At 32.0% G+C, this 18,495-nt stretch overlaps 1 protein-coding gene across 8 annotated transcripts in view; it reads right to left on the reverse strand.

Annotated features, from left to right (window-relative positions):
- The window catches only part of KAT6B (lysine acetyltransferase 6B), a 208,214-nt gene that overhangs the window by 138,533 nt on the left and 51,186 nt on the right, over positions 1-18,495 (reverse strand). The gene's annotated exons all lie outside the window — the stretch shown is intronic.

Raw genomic sequence — 18,495 nt, forward strand, 5'->3', positions numbered from 1 at the left:
CCACTGTGTTCCCTCAGAAGTCACTCAGCAGAGGTTGAAGCTAGTGAACTATAAAATTTCCAGCAAGGGAGAAAGTTAGTATTCCCTGAGATTTCATACCCCAGGCAAACTTGTCATCAAAGGAGAGGGAATTAGAAAGTGAAAAATGCAGGGGTGGGGGGCTGAAATTACAAAAGATAAGAAGAGGGGGAAAAATAACCCAAAAGACCTTAAGCATAATCTGATAAATAAGCATCCATAAAGAAATGTTAATAGAGTTAGAACATATAGATAATTGCACCATAGTATATTAACAAATTTCAATTTTCCTCTCCCTCTCTTTAGCTAAGTGTAATAGAAAGATAAACAAAAAAGAAAAAAAAGAAAAAAAAAAAAAACTAAACAAATGCTGGAGAAACCAGAGCTAAAAGACTTATTACGGTATCTCTGAAGTGGAATTGTCAAAGAATATGCATACTGCTTAGAAATACGTGTAACTTTTATAAAAATTGACAACATATTAGGGCACAGAGATATTACAAATAAGTAAATAAATCCTTTACAAACCATAATAAAAGTAGTGATCAGTTCAGGGACAACAAACAAAAGACACAAATCCAAATGGAAACTTAACAGTGAAATCTTAAATAAATGAGTGAGTTAAAGAATAAATCACAGAAACAATCAATAATTTCATTAAAGAAAATGACAATGAGACAACATACCAAAATTTTTGGGATGCAGCCAAAGAAGTACTTAGGGGATAATTTATATCTCTAAAAGTGTACATCAATAAAAGAGAGAAAAAACAGATCAATAAATTAAGCATGCTACTTAAAAAAAAACAAACAACAACGACAACAAAAAAAAACCTAGAAAAAGAAATTAAAAATTGAAATCCCCAAATAAATATCAAAAATGGATATCCTGAAAAATTAAAGGAGAAATTAATAAAATTGCAAGTTAAAAAAACAACCTTGAACTAATAAATAAAACTAGGAACTACTTTTGTATGAAAAAAAAAAAAAAAAAAAAAAAAAACAATAAAATGGACAAACCACTGGTTAATGTGATATTTTTTTAAATAAGAAAATCAAATTACCAGTATCAAAAATGAAAAAGGTGAATGTACCACAAACAAAGATATAACTAAAGCAATTACTAGGAGTTATTTTGCCCAAGTGTATGCCAGTATAACTGACAATATAAGTGAAATAGATGAATATTTACAGAATTATAAATTACCTTGGTTAACAGAAGAGGAAATAGGATATTTAAAAAAGCATATCTCAGAAAGAAATTTAACAAGCCATAAATAAGCTTCCTAAGGAAAAAAATTCCCAGTACCACATGGATTTGCAAGTGAATTCTACCAAATAGTTAAGGAACATTTACCATATTCAATATAAAGAATAATTGTCAACACAATATGAGTTATTTAGAAAAATAGATAAAAAAGGAATCCTACCAAATTCTTTCTGTGACACAAATTTAGTTTTGATACCTAAACTAAGAATAGCAAAAACAGATAAAGAAAACTATAGACTAGTTCCCTAATGAATACTGATGCAAAAGTTTTAAATAAAATACATAACAAAGTTCATATAATATGACTAGGTGGCTTTTATGTAATCAATGCAGGGTTATCTCAAAATTAGGAAAATTATAAATATAACTGACCATATCAGTAATAAAAAAAACAAAATCATATAATTGTATCAATAAATGCAGAGCTTTTGACAAAAAAAAATTTGTTACTATTAAAAGCACTAGATAGCATAGGAATAAATGGAGCCTTGGCTAAAATAATAAGTAGTATCTATCTAAAACTAAGAGTAAGCATTATCTGTAATAGGAGATAAACTAGAAGCCTTCCCAATAAAATCAGAGGTTTCATTGTCAACACTATTACTCAAAATTAACACTAGAAAGGTTAGCTTGTAGAAAAAAGGCAAGAAAAAGAAATTGAAGGAATTAGAATAGGCAATGAAGAAACAAGATTATGAATCTTTGCAGACAAAATGATGGTATACTTAGAAAGTTCCAAAGAATCAACTAAAAAATTAGTTGAAAGAGCAATTTTAGTGAAGTTGCAGGGAGGATATAAATAAAACCAAACTAATCATCAATATTTCTATGTCACCCACAAAGTCCAGAAAAAAGAGACAATTTAAAATACTTGAGAGTCTATAAAACATTTTTCACACAAATAAAGACATTTATCTAGAAAAATATATATTGCTTTTCAGTAAGTCAAGCCAACACAATGAAAATGACACTTTTACTTAACTTACTTATAACTTAATTTATGCCATTCAGAACTAGAAAAAATAACAAAATTCATCTGGAAGAACAAAAGCTTAAGAATATTAAAGGAATCAAAGAGAAAATTTGAAGGAAGGTGACCAGATTTCAAAGCAGTTATCAGATTTCAAACTATATTTCAAAATTGTAATCATGAAAACAATCTTTTTTTTTTTTTTTAATTTAAGAAATAGAGTGATGGGTCAGCGGAACATATTGGATACACAGTACCAACATATAGTATTAAATAACCATGGTAAACTAGTATTTGATCCAACAATCCTAGTACTAGGTCTACATCCCAAAGAGAACAAAGAAAAAAGAAAATAACTTATATGTACCAAAAAATATTTATTACAACTTTTTTTTGGTGGCAGAGAATTGGAAATTAATGGGATATCCATCAATTGGGAAATGGCTGAACAAGTTCTGGTGTATGATTGTGATGGAATACTATTATGCTATAAGAAATGATCAGCAGTATAATTTCAGAAAAACCTGAGATATATATGAACTAATGCAGAGTGAAATGAGCGGAAGCAGAAAAATACTGCAAAGAGTAACAACAGTATAATGATAACCAACTATGAAAGGCTTTGCTATTCTGATCAATACAATCATCCAAGATATCAAAAGATTCTGAATGAAAAATGCTATCCATCTCTCCAAAGAGAGAACTGATGAACTATGAAGACAGAATTAAATACAAATTTTTTTTTAGTTTTCTTTTTTTTTTTTGCAACATGGCTAATATGGAAATATTTTGTGGTTTATATATGTAATTGATATATTGCTAGATTTTTCAATGAGTGGAGCAGGGACTGGAGAAAAAGAATTTGGACAGAGCTCAAAAAAAATTTTAAGTGATTGCTAAAATAAACAATAAATATTTATTCTTAAAAAAATAAGACCAGGGGGAGGAGCGTTCATTGATTCTTTTCTGTGGATTTGAAGAATTGAAAGCAAAGGAAGAATAAAAGAAATACACTAGTGTAGAAAGGAAGGAAGAGGTGGAACTTCTTATTTCTTAAGCTGAGAAGAATATGCAAAAAATGTAGAAAGAAGTAAAGGGAGTAGCCATCAGATAAACCTCTCACCTTAAAATGGAACACACACAAAGAGTCTAGTGTATAAATATGTCAAACTCAATAGGGAAATAAGAAAGAATGGGGAAGAAGGGACTAAGAGAAAAGATTATAATAACAGAGAGGGAATAGGTAAAAACAAAGCTAAACTGGATTTAGATAAAAAGGATAACATCATAAGCAAATTATAGGAGCAAAGGGGAAAAAATGCCTTTCAGATCAATAGAAAAAGAAAGAGGTGATAACCAAATAAAGGACCGAGAAAATCACAAAAGAGAAAATGAATAATTGTGTTATAGACTTATCTCCAAGATGTTAAGACTTAGTTTCAGACTACTGCAATAAAGCTAATATTGCAATAAAGTGAGTCACACAAAATTTTTGGTTTGCCAGTGCCCACAAAAGTTTTGTTTATACTATACTATAGTCTACTGTGTACAACTATATTATGTACATATCTTAATTTTTAAAAATGCTTTATTGCTAAAAAATTTCTCTGTAGCTTGTGATGCTATTTAATAGCATCTTACCCATAGTAGAATTTCTTTCAAAAGTAGAATCAATCCTCTCAAACACTGTTGCTGTTTTATCACTAAGTAAATGCAATATTTTCCAATATTGTTGTGTCTCAGTGAACAGGTCAGAAGAGAGAAAAGGAAGAAACAGCCAATTGATGAAGCAGTCAAGACATACAATAATTATCAATTAACTTCACCATCTTGTATGGGCATGGTTCATAGTGCCTCAAAACAATAAAAAAAAAAAAAAAAAAAAAAGTAATAAAAATGGCACCAAAAGACTTGCTCAATACAGAGTTGCCACAAAATAATTTGTTTTTAACAACAAAGCAAAGCACAAAAAAATAAAACATGACTATATACATTAAAACATTTTTGCACAAACCAAACCAATGTAGTTAAAATTAGAAGGAATGCTGGTAACAATGAGAAAATCTTTGCAGAAGTTATTCTAACAAAGTTTTCATTTCTAAGGTATATAGAGAACTGATTCAGATTTAAAAGAATAAGCATCATTAATCAACTGATAAATGGTCAAAGAATATGAACAAGAAGCTTTCAGAGGAATCTCTGATCACCAGACATTTTAAAATGCCCTAAATTACTGATCAGAGGGTGCAAATTAAAAACAATTCTAAACTTCCGACTCACATCTGTCAAACTGGAAATGCTGCCAAAAAAAAAAAAGAAGGAAAATAATAAATGTGGAGGGGCAATGAGAAAACAGGTACATTAATGTACTATTGTTGATGGAGCTGTAAATTGATTCAGCCATTTTGGAAAGCAATTTAGGATTACGGTCTAAATGTTATGAAACTGTACATAACACTTGCTCTAACAATTCCATTATTAGGTCTATACTACAAAGAGATCCCCTCCATTCCTCCAAAAGGCAAAAGAAATTATACTTAAAAATATTTATAACAGCTTTTTTTTATGGTGGCAAAGATTAAAACCATCAATTGATGAATTTTGCTGAACAAATCAAAGAATATGAAGATGATGTTTTGAAGGTGTGTTTATGATGTGAGATGATGAAGGTGATGGTGTCACAAAAACCTGGGAAGACTTATATGAACTGATGCATATTAAAGAGAGCAGATCTAGGAAAAGAATTTATATAATAACAACATCATAATTACAAATAACATAATAAAACCAAAGACTTCTGATCAATGCATTGACCAATCATGATTCTAAAGGATTCATAATAAAAAATACTACCCATTTCTTGACAGAGAGGTGATAAACGCAAGAGAGTGTGTATGTGAGGGGGGATTGAGGGGAGCATGACAATAGACAAATTTATTTAAATGCACATTTAAGGTTATTATTTTTCTTTTTTAAGTGGAGGTAGAACAAGAAAGAGAAAGTAAGTTTTTATTAATTGAAAAAATAAATACATTTGATGTTTAGAAAGACAAAGAGAACAAAAAATAGTTTTGAAAGTAAATATTAAAAAGTAAGCAGCATGAAATTTCATATACAATTCTCATTTTGCATTCTGCTGAATTTAAAGAAATACTTTTTTTGGTATTTTAAGTTCAGAATAAAATTACTCTGCCTCAATCAACAAAAACACTGAATAGTTCAAATAAATGAAGTTTTATTGTATTTAAATATTCATGTCACTCTTAAATAATTTGTTATTTAGTAAAGAAAAATTATATTTGGAAAACTAAGATGATACCACATGACAAATCTGTAATTTAAGAATTCACTTAATAACAGAAGCTTAAATTTTGTTTGTAATTTCTGTGAGAACAGCATCTGCTTTCTGTCATAAGGTTTTTAATTTCTGGATTAAGTAATTATATTTTAAAATGGCAACAAGACATCATGATGCATTATAGAAAGGAAAATGCTACAGAATTGCTAAATAGTACTTAACAGCTCATTTGAGGTTTGGAGTCAAGGTCAGTTACAATCTAAGAGAAAGGGATCTAATAGGAAACAAAAGAAACTGGAGTTTAGACCTGTAGTTCTATCTCTGTTTGAAATTCAATGGTTGATCTTAAATAAGTCATTTCATGTCTCTCTGAAACAGCTCTATTAATGTTTTTCTTTGATGTGAAGTTTCATTTGCCTATGCCTTTAAGAAAAACAAAAAAAAAACCAAAACCTACACCTAACAACAATGCTAAGGATAAAATTTACTGCAAGTGTCATATGAAAGTAACATGTTACTAGGACTGGAGTCAAAAGACCTGGTGGGAAATGTTTTTGAATTATGTGGTCAAGAGGAAGTTACTGCATTTTCTGCTACTATTCTAAATAAAAGTCTACAAATACCTTTGACAATATAGCAATGCTTATAAATGTGTTTCATATTTAATTCTAAAATTAATATGTGACTACTATTAATTATTTTGATATAGTAAAGGGGCCTTATCTCTATTCTGCTATAAAACTTTATGTGAACCCAAAATTCAGGTAATACTTCATTTGACATATTTATTTTCAGGATTATCATATAATTACTAGTTTAAGGCCAGATCAGTTTTATTTTTACACTTGACTTAATAACTTAAATCAATACCAACAAGGACATTTGTTGTCGAAAGCAAACTATTGTTCAGATAACCAGTTCTCCTAGGCTTTGTATTGAGAGAAAACTACCTTAGACAGATTCAATCATGACATGGTCAATGTGAGAAATCACTGATCATTTTGTGGAAAGAATATAAGGTATTAATTCAGATAAAGCATGAAATCATCGTAGAACATTAAATAAACTACTTAATATAAACAGTGCAAATTATAACAAATTGTGAAAACCTATACTACATATACCAAATAAAAGACAGCTAAAAATACTGTGTATATGTGTGTTTTTTTCAAAAAATAGAAAAAAGAAAATTGGCCATTTGTCTTTCAATTCACATATTTATTGTCTGTTATATATAAGGCTACTCAAAAACAACAAAAAGGAGAAAATTCTTGCTTTTCAGTATCTTACATAAATTTCAGGATACAAAATAAACCCCATGCAAATTATTAGAATCTCTGTACGTTAGCAATAAAGCCCAGCAGAGGAAGAGAGAGAAAGAGAAATGTCGTTTAAAATAACTACGGACATTATAAAATGCCTAGATATGTTTCTGCCAAAATGTTCTAAATGAACACAATTAAAAAATACTCTTCACACAAATTAAGATATATCTAAATATATGGAGAAATATTAATTGCTCCTGGGTAAGCTGAAATATACAATAAAATTCATTTATTCAGTATTATACCAAACTACCAAAGAATTACTTTATAAAACTAGAAAAAAGTAACAAAATTCATCTGGAGGAACAAAAGGTCAGAATTATCAAGGTAATCAATGAAAAAATGCAAAGGAAAAGGACATAGCAGTATCAGACCTGAAACCGTATTAAAAAGCAGTAATCATTAAAACAATTAAATACTGAATAAGAAATAGAATGGCCAATCAATGGAATTGATTAGGTATATGATATACAGAAGCAAATGAGTACAGTAGCCAGGTGTTTGATAAACCCAGAGCTGTAATCATCAAAATAATTTGGTACTGGTTAAGAAATGAGGTAGCTGGATCCATGTGATCCATGGAACAGATTAAGTATTAACTATACTAAATAAACAGAAGCAAATGAGCACAGTAACCTAGTAAATATAAAACTATTACACAAGAATTCACTATTTGACAAAAAACTGATGAGAAAACTAGAAAATAGTTTTAGCAGAAAGTGGGCAAAGACAAACATCTCACACCATATATCAAAATAAGCTCAAAATGAGCATGTTTATATATATATATATATATATATATGTACACACATACATATATATGTATATATATATATAAAATGTTGTTTGCTTGTTTTTTGTTTTCTTTCTCATTTTTTCCTTTTTTTCTTGTGTAGCATGATAATTGCGGAAATATGTATAAAAGAATTGAATATGTTTAACATATACTGAATTGCTTGCTATCTAGAAAAGGAAGATGGGGGTAAGGGAGGGAGAAAAAAAATGGGAACAAATGGCTTTGCAAGGGTGAATGCTGAAAATTATGCATGTATTTTGAAAATAAAATACTTTATTCAAAAATATTTTTAAAAATTAATATTTTTTTCCATACACAAAACCAATATAATTTAAAAAAATTTTTTAAAGTAGGAAACTAGGGGAAAAGGGGAACTTTGTAGCAAGTTTCTCTGATAAAAGTCTCATTATTAAAATATATAGGCATCTGAACCAAATTTACAAGAGCCATTACCCAATTGACAAATGATTGAAGGAGATGAACAGGCAGTTTTCATAGAAAGAAAGCAAAGCTATCAAGAGCTAGATGGAAAAAATGCTCTAAATCACTAATAATTAGAGAATTATACACTAAAACAACTTTGAGGTACTACTTCATATTCATCAAATTAGACAAGATGACAGAAAAAGAAAATGACAAACGTTGGAGGCAATATGAGAAAATAATGCACTGCTGGTGAAGCTATGAAATAGATCAACCATTATGGAAAGGAATTTTAAACTGTGCCCAAAAAGTTATTAAGTCATGCATATACTTTGACCCAGCTATCCCAAACTTGGTATATCCCCAAAGAGATCAAGAGAGATAGAGAGGACACATATGTACAAAAGCATTTATAGCACCTCTTTTTGGAGTAACAAAGACTTGAAAACTGAAGGGATATCCTGTAATTAGTGAATGGTTGAACACATTATAGCATATGAATGTTACAGTATGAACACCATTGCGCTAAAAGAAATAATGATGGTTTCAGAAAAAAATCTGGAAAAGAGTTATATGAACTGAAATCAGTGAAGTAAAGTGAGCATAAATGGGAAAACAATTCAGCAATTCTGAAAAGATAATCTACTATGAAACTGATCAACTGATCAACACAATGACTCACTACAATTTCAAAGGACTCATTATGAAAAAATACTATCCACCTGCAGTTATTAGTCTGCATTTAATTGATGGATTCCATGGCTTTCTTTTTCTTGCCTTTCTTCCTTCCAGAAAATGGCTAATGCAGAAATCTGTTTTTCATGACTTCATTTTATAATTGGGTTATATTTCTTGCTATCTCAATAGGGCAGGAGGAGTGAACATAATATGAAATAAGACTGGCAAAGGAGAGGTCATAACATGAGGAGTATTAAATGCTAAAATGTAGATTTTTGTATTTTGTCTGAGCAGGGATTCATAAACTTGGGTACACAGACACCTGAGGGATTCATGGATAGATTTCATGAGGTCCCTGAATATGCTTATTAATGTAATGGAGTATCATTATTGTGTAAGCTCTTTGAGAGCAGGGGCTGTATTTTGCCTTTTTTTTTTTTTTTTTTTTTTTTTGGTCTCACTAATGCATAGCACACAGCAGTCACTTAATAAATGATATTCAATCTTGGACTAAAGAAAAATCAATTTGGAATACCTGACAAAAAATTTATCAAACCAAATACTTTTTTAAGTTCAAGATCTATTCACAGCCCATAAAAGTTTATGCTACTGGTGATAAATTAAAAATCAATGAGCTAATGAAGATTAAACCTTTAACAAAAAAGAAAACAGCTTCAAAATTATAAAAATAATAAATCCCCCAGAAGTTATTTCTTTATAATTTTATTATGGAATGTCATCAGATCACAGTTTCTCCTAAAAGCTGATAAGAAGCTACAATTCTCCCCAGCTACTGACATTTACAAACAGAGAGCAATCCTAGCCAGTAAAGGATTTGCCTATTAGCCAAGCTATCTCCACAAAGACAGCAGCCTTATTAAATTACAACTGTTTGAACAAGGTCAAGCACTCAGGGTTTAATTCAAAGTGTTTCCAGGTATAATGCTGTCAGGTCAACTTAAACAAGCCAACAGAGGCTTGGAACCTGATTAAATATTAAAACAGAATCTTTCACATCTGTTTTTACCCAAGGATGAAATTACTGTACATCACTTCAACCAGCTCATTAATACACTATACACACATCTTGCCTCAAAGGTTACAGGAATATCAATGCTTCAGAGTGCCTGCAGTGAAACCTGCACTACACAGCTAGAAGTAAGGTCACTACATGCTTTAGGAGGATGTCAATATTGCTTTGCAAATGTAGGAGATAATCAAGATATAGATAAATTTTAATTTAAAGGATAAAAACATTCATGAAGTTAAACTGGTTGCTTTTGCTCTGAATCTTTTAATGATTCATTTCATTTTCTTTGTTAAGTAATGGCACTGAGAAGAAATGTTAGACTGTAAGTAATTATTTCTATAAGTTCGAGGACTGTAGGAACCCACTAGAAATCTGGAGAGGTATTTTTTAATTTGTAAAAGAACAAATTGCAAATGGAATATAATAGATACATCAGTAATATCTTTTAAAGCTTCATGTACATGCTCCTGAAAATATAGACCATAGACTTTAAAACTACTAGAAAAAAGAGAATGTCAAACATCCTTAAAAAGGAGAGGCCAATATTGCTTAATGAATAGATAATGGGTCTTGTAGACAAGAAGAGTTGGGTTCAAATCCTGCCTTTCAAATGTCCACACTTGGACGAGTCATTTACCAGGGGATAACTATATATATCAGGGGATACCAGGGGAACTAGAAATCAGAAATAAGGAAGAAGAGTATTCCAGGCACAAGGGAAAGCCAATGCAAATAAAGAGAGGTAGGAGATGGCATTGTCATGTGTGAGAAACAGCAAAAAAGGACAAAGTAGCTAGATAAAAGAGTACAAGAGTAAAATGTGCTTAAGGGGGAAAAAGGGGATTTTATCTTTGATTATGGAGGTAATGAAGGAGTCCCACAAGTTTTACTGAATATGGTAGTAACAGGTCAGACCTTCACTTTGGTGGCAGAGTGAAGGATAGATTGCAGTCAAAGGAAACTCACAAAAAGACCTTTCTAACAGTTGAGGCATGAGATGGTGAGGAGCAGTATGGTCCTAGTGGCCCCATGTGAGTGCAGAGAAAGGGATGGCGGAATAAGGGATGTATGAAGCTAGAAACTACAAGACTTGACAAGAGATTGGTTGTGTGGAATGAAGACAAGTGCTTAGTGAAGAATGACATTGGCAGTGGCAATGATAGAGCCGCAACAGCAAGAGGGAAGTTGGTCAGAGTAGAGGGTTTAGGGGGAAAGCTGTGGTTGGGGAATCTGAGCTGCATATGGAACACCTACTCTAAGATCTTGCCTGGGCAATTGGTAAAAGGACAGGACCTAAGGAAAAAGATCAGGGCTAAATATATAGAGCTAGAAAACTGGAAGTGAGATCCCCAACTGAGTGCATGGATTCTTAACCATTTTTTGTTTCATGGTCTCCTTATGAAGCCTATGGACTCTTTCTCAGAATGTTTATAAATAAAATAAAACACAAAGTATTACACCCAAAAAAAACCCAATTCTACTGACATACAATTATCAAAATATTTTGTAAAAAGCAGGTTCATAAAACAGCAGATTAAAATCCTTGCTGTAAAGGGAGGAGAGAAAAGGATCGAGATGGCTTGAGTAAAGATCAGGTAAAGGAGAATTTAAAGGAGCAGTCAGAATTAAGAGGACAACCAGAAAGAGAACTGTTATGGAAATCTAGAGAGTATGTAGGAGAAGATGGTGATTAATAGTGTCAAAAGCTGCAAGAGAGTTCAAGAAGACTGAGGGAAAGTCAATAGATTTGACAACTGAGAAATCACTAAGTCTTGGTTGAAGGATATGGCTAGAAGCCAGACTGTAGAAGGTTTTGAAGTGAGGCAAAGAGAATTAGAAAAAACTCAAATAGGAGAAAATCTCAAGATTTCTCAAGGAGGGGATCTGTATGTGCAAGAATGTTTGTGGCAGCCCTCGTTGTACTGGCCAGAAACTGGAAACTGAGTGGATGTCCATCAATTGGAGATTGGAATTGTGATATGAATATTATGGAATATTGTTGTTCCAACTGAGATTGAATAACAAGTTTTGTAGTAGACTCAATCAATACAGTGACATGATTGGCCCCTATTTTTGACACAAACATAGGAATCATCCAGAACTGGAATGTGAGAAGGCATGAGCAAGGATTAGGCTTAGCAGAAAGGACTATAAAGCAGAAGACAGTTCACTGAGGGGTTGAAACTGAAAAAAAAGGAGAAAAGTGTAGCCAGAAGAAGGATAATAACTTGGGAAAGTTCTAAGGGAGGAAGAAATTAGAGGCAGTGCTGATGACAAATATTATGTTTAACTTCAAAAACAGGCCCTTTCTGATTAGACATCGTTCCTTTTTTGACAGCGCTAGAATCCTGGAAGAATAAATAGTTTACTAGCTTTCAGCATAAAGTGTGTTAAATATCTCATTCTTTAAAAATGAAGAAATGGCACGACTTGATCAGGGGTCAAGCAGATTTGTACAACTTAAAAGTGAAGAACAGTTATTACATTTTTAAATTAAATGAAACTTTAAAAATGTAAAAGCCACATTTAGCTGAAGGCCCCAGAGCCCTCAGGCTATAATTTCTGTTTGGCTAAAAGATAGCCTAATCAGATGGATAAGGAGCTTGTTGAAAGATTAGACTTAAAAGAGCATCATTAACGATTTAATGTCAGCTTTTTTTCCCCAAAACTAATTTTAAAACAATTTTTAGCATTCTTTTTTTAAGTTTTGAGTTTCAAGTTCCCTCCCTCTCTTACATCCCCTTCCCTTTTTTAATGTCATCTTTGAAGGAGATTGCCAGTGGAATACCCCACTGGCAGCATTGTACAGCAGAAAGAATAAGGACTCTGATGGAATTAGAAAATGTAAGTACAAGTGCTGCTTCTGATGACCTTTGTCCAGTTAGGCAACTCATCTTTGTTCTCTGGGCCCTAGGTACTTAATCTGTAAAATGTAGGGCTGGACTTAATGGCTCTGAGAACTCTTATAACTTTAAATTTATGATGCCGTGATAGGGCCTGTGCTTTTTAACATTTCTCAGGAATGAAGATAAAGACATAGTTGACATTTTTATCAAAATTCTAAATGACAGAAAGCTGGAAGACATGTCGAAAATTCTGACTGGCAGTCAGATTCTAAAAACATCTTGAAAGGAAAGAACATTGGGGCAACTCAAGCAAGATGAAGTTTCTTAAGAGAAAAATGGAAAGTCTTATTATTACATTTTGGCTCAAAAACATATCTGACAATATTGGAGCCATAGGCACAAGTTTAACTGAAAAAAATCTGAAGAATTTGATGTACTACAAATTCAAAATGTGAGAAAATTATGAAGTTGCGTCCAAGAAAACTAATGTGTTGTGTGGTGCATGTGGCCCAGCTTCTTGGAATAAGGAGGCAACAATGCCATAGCACTCACTCCTGGTTGGACCACTTGGAGGTGCAGTGCTCAGTTCTGGGTTTGGTATTTTAGGAAGGACCATTCATAAGCTGGTCCATACCATATAAAGATCATTTGAAGGAAAAGGGATGCTTGGCCTGCAAAAGAGAAGACTGAAGAGGGACATGAGGGACATGACATCCTTCTTTAAGGGCACAAAAGGCTGTCATTTGGAAGACAGACTAGATTTATTCTGCTTGGTCCAAGAAGGCAGAATGAGGGATGAAGCTGCAAAAAAAAAAAAAAAAAAGAAATTTAGGCTTGCTGTCAGAAATGGTCATCTTCATGTTAGTGAGTTCCTTCTTAGTAGAGGCTTTAAAGTAGAGGCTGTTTTATGTTGCAGTAGGAAATATTTTTTAGATATAGATTTGACTAGATGGCATCAGAGTCTGAAATTCTATGATGCTCTAGTACACTGAAACAGCATTAACTGACAAATACAGATGAGAAGGAATCCTAGATAGGACAGATACCAGTAATATAACCAAAGATGAAATCCTTGTACCCTAACATAAAGGAAACAACTGGGCACCAAATATAGGAATTATTTCCAAATATCCCATCTGTGTATAGTAACTTATTAGAGCAAATATAAAAAACAAAACAAAACAAAAACCAACTATCAAGTTAGAAGATAAACATGAAAAAATAAGGCACACTCAATTGACACAACTCCAACTTGCCTTACTCTTTTTCTTATTACTGTCAATGTAACAAGCATAAAAATGAACATTTTCATATAGAAAAAGCATTAGAGGATTGCATGTGTATTTTAAAATCTCCACTGGCTAATCTGCTTCCTTTTAAAAAACATGTAATAAATTTAACATGTGAATCTTAAAACTATCCTGCATGGCCATGTTGCCCTCTGAATCTGTTATCTTCTGGGTATTTTAAATGTCATTCAGACTCTTTTCTTTCTTTTCCTCTTTTTTTTTTTTTTTTTGGTATCACTAGCTCACATTCTCCCTCCCCAAAACCCTGTCTTATGACAAATAGGCACAGTTAAGCAAAATAAATTCTCACACTAGCCATATCAAAAAGTGTGCATCTTTTTTTGCATGTTCAGCCCATTGATTTTCTGACAATAGGAAGGAAGCAAGGTTGAATCATTCATGGTTGTTCTTAGGTTTTTCAAAGTGATTTTTTATTTTATTTTTTACAGTGTTTTAGTCATTGAATATACACTCTCCTAATTCTATAAATTTCACTCTGTTTAAATTCATACATGTCTTTCCAGGTTTCTCTGAATCTCCATTCCTTTGGTCATTTATGATATAATGATATTATTCTATTAAATTAATATGCCATAATTTGACCAGTCATTGATGGTCTATAGTACAATCCAATAGGAAAAAAATTTGTCACTCACTCCATTGAATTTCATCCAAATACTCTTGATCACTCTTTCTCCCTTTGATTCATGAACTTCAATACCTTAATATATAAGGCTGCTCCTAACCTTTTTCTTTTTCCATTTCTTCTGAATTGGGTATACTCATTCAGGCACTCAGTGGTGTGTGAAATCATGACAGGCTAGGGAGATAGGATGAAAGTCTGAACCACAATGGTTATTCATATCTGCCAAAATATCTTCCTAATACACAATTCTTACCACATCATCTCTTGTTCAACAACTTTTAAGGGGCTCCTATTGTCTACTGAATAAAACAAACCTTAGTCTGGCATTAGGAGCCCCTTTACAATCTGGTTCCAACCCACATATCCAGGCTTTTTTAAATATTATTTTCCATCATGTACTCTTCAGTACAGAGATACAGTATTAAACTATTCCCCATATTCAATATACTATTTCAGAACACTCTCTCCATTGAAGAAATACACTTCTTTTCAAAATCTTTACTTTAATTTCTATTTTAAATGCATCCTTCTCCTTGGTGAAGCCTTCCATGATCACCTCCTAGTTGAAAGTATTGTCTCCCTTAAATATCCTTTGCCCCATCACATTCAACCTTATATTATCCTTACAGGTATCCCTGCTATTTCCCTAATACTAATAGATTAAACAGGTTGAGCATTAATTATTCATCCCAATCACTAATGTGACTGGCTCACCTCCTTTTCCAGTTATATGTATTTTCCATGACACAATTTATATCACACTGGAGAAGTATACCAACTTTGATTGGTAACACATTGCAATCTACTCATGTACACTCATGCCTCTCCATTGTGCTTTACTAATCTACCACTTTATTTCTTTGTATATCATGATCTTTTTGAGTTTGTATTCATACACATTCACTGGAAGAATACTGATGTTAAAAAGACTTTTCTTGGTTTCAGGGAGAAGTCATTAAAAATTATTGAAGTGTAATCATAGTCTGAGAAAAAGGGATCCTTTTCCTATGTAGATAACTGGGCAACCCTCTTATGAGATCCCTAATTCCAATAAAAGAGTTGCCTAAATGAGGTCCCTAATTCCCATTTAGAAAATTTTTACAATACATGCAAGACATCATGATATACAAAAAAATCCTTCTTTGAACTGTCCCTGTGCTGGATATCTTCTATGATGGTAGCAAACATCTTTGGTGACCATATACCTACATTTTATGCCTTGTTTTATATTAATAATCAGAGGATCAAAGAACAAGTTATTATTGCTGTGAACATTTTCTTATTCACTTAGAAGGTGATTAAAATATTTTGGAAAATGTAATAGCATCCTTTATAACATTTCAAACTACTAAAATGAAATACTGCTAATTAATAAAGTATGAAAAAAAAAATTCAAGACAAAACAAAATTCCACAGAATACAATTTTCGATCAACTAGTAATTTATACCTGAATGATATAATCAGGCAGCTCAAAAATGACACTAAATTCAAGAACAATGAATTATATTTTTGACTACTGAAAAAAACATCCTAGGAACTTAACACACAACACTGGCTCAATATACAACTATAATGAAATAACTTGGGCTGTGAAAAAACTTTAAATTTTAGTTAAGATTTAAAGTATTTTATTTTGTTCCATATTAATTATTTATCAAGAAAATACAAATATATATATATATTTGATTCTGTGGTATTACTTCAAGGAAACCAGTAAAAGTTGTAGCTCTTAAGGAGCACCTTTCAAAAAATGTGAGAAATGTTGTAGCAACTGTTGACATGGAGAAATAAAACATTTCAAAGAATATTAAAGTCCATAATGAAATAATCACACCAAAATAGACAAAGTAAAACTAAGAACTGACAAATTACTGCTGCTAAATAATCTAATAAGCTCCACCTTTCAAAAGTCATTGGTGAGTGGAGGAATAATAGGCATGTCTTAATGTTGGAAGAAAAGGAGGAAGAAGCTAGGAAAAAATGCCCAATGTTTGCTATATGGGAGAAAAAATTTTTTATCATGGATGAGATTAGAAGAAAAACTAATTTTGGAAAATTTTTTTCATTCAAAACATTCAACATTAGAAGTCCTGGTGGGCCTATAAAATCTGAGCATTTCATTAATCTGTAAAATGTTCACCCAAAAACATCTGGAGTAGGTAGAGAGGGAAAGGATTACTTCCAGGGTCAAGAGTAATTTAGTGAACAAAACCGTACAGGGACAAATAACGATACATTCTAATACAAGGAGATGATAAATGTGTCATCTCTGTGCTAGGTATCTTTCATTATGGCAGCAAATGCCTTCAGTGAATACACATCATCAGGGGTCCCAAAGGGTCTCTCAGAAGGTCTGGGAGTGATTTTATTACTATTTGATCATGTTAAAAGACAAATGAAAAGAAAGGGAAAGGAATATACTAAAAGTAAAGAGGGAGCAAGGCTGGGGAAAATCCTCTCAGATAATCACCATGCTCAAGTAGATAAAAGGAAGAGGAGACAATGGAGAAGAATGCTGACCTCTGAACCTCACTCATTTCAACTTGTCAAAGAAGGAATGCACATACCTAGATACACAACTACACACACACACACACACACACACACACACACACACACACACACACACACAACACACAAACCCCTATACTACTTGCTGAGGTATATAGATATGATGGAACACTACTGTGCTGTAAGAAACAGTGGGGAATATGATTTCAGAGAGTCCTGGGAAGACTTGGATGAACTGATGCAGGGTGAAGTGAGAGGAACAAGAGAACAATTTATACTGACAGCAATATAACCGAAAGAAATAGGAGCTCCAATCATTGTAATCACCAACCATGATTAAAAAGGACTGTGACAAAACATGTCATATATACCTCCTGACAGAGGTGAAAAATTCATAGTATAAAACCAGACAAGCTTTTTTTTTTTTTTTTTTACATAATCAATGAGAAAATCTGTTTTGCTTGACTAAACATGTTTTTTTGTTTGTTTTTTATTATTATTTTTTTTGACTAGACATGTTTGAAACAAGTTATTGTTTTCATTTTGTTTTTAATGGGAAAGACAGGGGGAGTAGGTAGCAGAAAAGGCAGATTAAGCTTACTGGTTTGTATGTGTAGGCAGAGAGACAGATAGATATATCTTTAAAGAACGGGATTAAAGAAGGGAACAAAAGGAGCATTTCCATAATTGTCCATAGCTAACTTGTGGGGTAAAACCCGGTTTGTTTTCTTTTTTTTCTCTTTTATTCTTTCTCTTAATAAAATGACCATTTTCTTCATTCCACCTCCTACCACTTTAGCTGAATAAGGATTTTTTTTAAATTCAACTTCACATCTTTCTCATTCAGAGATGAGCATTTTTTTTAACTACCATTTCCCTTCAAGAATACTTAAGAGGGGCAAATAAAAGCATCACTTATGATTTGAAGCGAAAGAGAAGTGGTTATTTTGTAAATGCATGAACGTAGATAAAAAGAAAACATGATTTTATATTACTGTCCCATAAGTCTGTATTTAAAACATATCCACTTTTATAAATATTTTAGAACTTTTGCTGCTAAGCAGCTTCAATGTAAAATTTAAATATGTTTAAATTTAAACAAACTTATACAATTCTTTTTAGACTTACAGTAAAACTATTAAAAGATGCCTTGATCTAGAGAAGACATTTCATTTGATATCATTAAAACATATAACAGACACAGTAATCAACAGTTTACTTCTAGTGTTGACAGATTTGAAAAAAAATTGTTATGGCCAAGAAATTTTATTTTCAAAACATCAAAATATAAATGTAACTTAAATGTAAATAATTAAAACAATATAATTAGACATTCATCAGATGCAGAACATTTATAACAACAGATCTGTCTCACTGCATAATAAAAATATTAAG

The sequence above is a fragment of the Sminthopsis crassicaudata genome, chromosome 2, assembly GCF_048593235.1.
Source record: "Sminthopsis crassicaudata isolate SCR6 chromosome 2, ASM4859323v1, whole genome shotgun sequence".
NCBI classification, from domain to species: Eukaryota; Metazoa; Chordata; class Mammalia; order Dasyuromorphia; family Dasyuridae; genus Sminthopsis; species Sminthopsis crassicaudata.